This window comes from Corvus brachyrhynchos, unplaced genomic scaffold (genome assembly GCF_000691975.1).
Source record: "Corvus brachyrhynchos isolate BGI_N302 unplaced genomic scaffold, ASM69197v1 scaffold44, whole genome shotgun sequence".
In the NCBI taxonomy this organism is placed as follows: Eukaryota; Metazoa; Chordata; class Aves; order Passeriformes; family Corvidae; genus Corvus; species Corvus brachyrhynchos.
This window is the reverse complement of record NW_008238359.1, coordinates 936,150-939,464: the sequence shown is the minus strand read 5'-3', so window position 1 is coordinate 939,464 and position 3,315 is coordinate 936,150.

The following is a 3,315-nucleotide window of genomic DNA, read 5'->3' as shown; positions in this document are numbered from 1 at the left end:
CCTACAGGTATTTCAGTTTGAAGAGAAAATTGAACAGCTGCAACTCACCCCAGCTGTATCACATTGCTCTGTGCTCCAGTTCAAGGCCAACCTGCTCACCCCCTCGCCAATGGAGGAAATGAGGGCTGAACATGGGTCAGGCAGGTCAAAATCTGCATGGCTGAAGTCCTACAGGATCTTCTCTAGCTACCAGAAGGCTGTGCTCGAGCCCTGGGTAATGGGAACATACACGATCTGGCTTGGGGTCTCCACGTGCTAATTTTATTCTTGTTAGTCCACTGATTGCACTGAACTATTCCCTGAGTATCTTACCATAACTGAAAAGAAAATCTGGTTCTTGAAACTACTTATTCTCAAAATAAGTTCCTCTATTTTAGTATCAAGGACATTTCATATCAAAATGTGCCACTAACTTATTCTTCAGTACCAAACTGAACTCTTAAACGTTTAGGGCCTAGTAATATTTTCCTTTGCTTTAGTACAGACTGACCATAACAGGAAACTAGGCTTTGGGGCTTTCTTTTACCCATTTATGCACACACATATGTAACAGGAAGATACAAATCCTCCCTGTCTTTTCCCTCTCCCTGGGTTTTGTTCAGCTCAGAGCTGCTGGTGCCAGCAGTTGGGAGAAATGTGTACGTGCACCTGGACAAACAAGCAAGCAGGAACCGGAGCAAGAATGTGAATCATTCTCTGGCACCAAGCTGCCCTTCTTTCTCTCCATGGGTCTCAAAAAGTACAGGCAGTGCCTGTTGAACAATCCCAGCTGACATTTGTTTGTTCACAGTATATCCACAGCAGTGCCAGGGGACAGCCAGATCCCTCACAACAGCACAGGGGCTCACAATGGCAAAGGTATTGAGCATCCTGACTCCTACTGACTCCAGCAGCTGTTTTGTGAGAGCAGACATTTAAACACCTCTGAAGTTCTGGACTTAGCACTGATTGGAAAGCTACACCTTGAGCACTCAATCCAGTCTGACTCCCAGTGAAACAGAATTAAATAAATGTAGGAGCAACAGAAACACCGTGGCAGGCTTGGTGTGTGTGATTCATCTGCCTCAGTCCTATCTCCATCTCCCACTACCAGCACAGTGACCAGGAGGCACTGGGGAAGGGAGCACCTCTTAGTAGGGCTCTGCATCCCCTAGGACTTGTGACAGGGCACACAGCACCTGGCTGCTGTCCTGTACTAAGATGTTTCCCAGCCCACACGCCCATTCATCACCTGGCCCAGAGACAGGCAGGAGGCACATCAGTAGTGGATTTGTGTCCCCAGAGCCTGGCAGTTCTCAGTGCTCAAGCAGTGAACTGATCATGAGCTAAACGGAAGGATGCACTCCACCAAGCTCCAGGGTGAATCACCACAACCACTCGATTTTGTGAAGGATAAAAAATGACTGGGATGTTTGACATCTGCTGCTCGAAGCAGAGAAGGGGAAGTTTAGGCCAGAGAGAAATCAATGTGTTTTGTACAAAAATGTTTTTTTCCCCTGTCTTTAAATTCTCTTGGAAGACAGTCACCTCCTTCCAAATGCTCTCCAGTAGCCAGACATCACAGGTACTACCATTTAAATCTCATAAAGAACATTTTGAAGGACACAGAAGAGGTGTTAAGAAAGTGGAATAGAAATTACAATGGATATTGAGTCCAAAGTGACACTGTGTAATTTTTACACAGTGTGTGTGTACACATACGCATAGGAGAAGCGAGGAGTTGTGTGTGAACTCCTTCTGCAGCAATGGGCTCATGCATAAGCTACCCCTCATGGTGTCAGTAAGGGGTAGGTTGGATTCCTGTGTGTGTATAACCACCACAGCAGTTGTTTTCCCAATAAACCTCTGTTCTGGGGATTTTTCTCAGACTTGTGCTTTGCTAAGCCCTGCAAAACAGATTATAATAACATGGTGGCATTGGCAGTGATAGGTGGAGTCCCTCCCTCTTTGCTAGACTCCAAGCTCTAGCCAGTGGTGCTCTCCAAGTACCAGTACCAGCTGCAGGCCTAACTGGCTCCAGTTCTGCTTTTTGATATCAGCAAAGACAGACTTCACCAGAGGTAAAGGCAAGGGAGAGAGAAGACATTTGCAAAGGAAGCGGAAATATTTGCAGAGTGTTTTTAAAAAGTTTCAAAGAAAGTAATAAATATTCTGTTCTGCAGAGTTGAGACCTGCATTGCTCATGGACTACTGAGGAAATTGAATAAAGGGGGAGAGCTCCTTTTTAAACAAAGATGCAAGAGGAGAAAGTGACACCTGCAACGTCAGCTCAGCCACTTCTGATGCTGCACAAGGTATTGCTACCACCCAACTGCTGTGCTGAGCTCATGCTTTCATTCTGGCCCTGTTAAACTGTACATGAAGCACAGGGCAGGCTGTCAGCAGCCTGTCTTGCTGGCAGATCTCCTCGGTGAGTTCACTCCAAGCCAAAAGAACTTGAAATGCTCTTATCTTTGTCTCATGGACAGGACTTGTTGAGTCTTCAAGGTTACCCTGGAGCTTCATAGTTAGAATTTAAACACGTTTTCCAAATCCTTCCCTTTAAACCATCACAAATCCCACCCTTGTTGCAGATTATGGAGAGCTTTCAGGGCTGTAACCAAACCCTGACCCTCAACCTTCACCTGTCTTCCACACCTTCCACTCTAAAGCCTGCCTTTGTGCTTAACCATTGCATGCTTACAGCCAGCTCTAAGTCTGTGGAGATCTACCTGTTTAGACAGAGACATGTCACTGTCAAGCTAAAAGATCCATGATCACCACCACCTAAATCATGAGGTCTGATTTTAAAAAGCAGTGATAGATGTTGAATTATCACATACCCTTTGATTGTTGAATTGCCTGTCCAGCTCCTTGTAATGTGACAAAGACCCTGCTCACTCGCTCATCAGCAGGGGATTCAACCCCAGGGCACCACCCCTTCCTGACAACTCATGTTTGAACTGTCCTGTGCAAGATCCAGCTCCACAGGAGGTGCAGAAACTAAAATCACTCCCTTTCTGCATTCTATGCCAGAAGGACAGAGCCAGTCTGTGAGATACACAGCAGGGTAGATTTACGTCCACATAAAGTGCACAGTCAGCCAAGACCTTATGGCTCAGCTACACCTGTGTGCAGTAGATGATGCTCAGAGGAATCAGTCTCCATGCAGGGCTCTGAGTCCTCACCCCATACTGGTGATGGCACAATGCTGCTGGAGGACAATCCAGTGCTGGAGGAAAGGAATGCCAGTGACACAGCTCAGATACAGAGTTTGCTTCTGCTCACTCCTCCCAGGTGAATGCTGTCACAGAGTCCAAACACACATCACAGTAC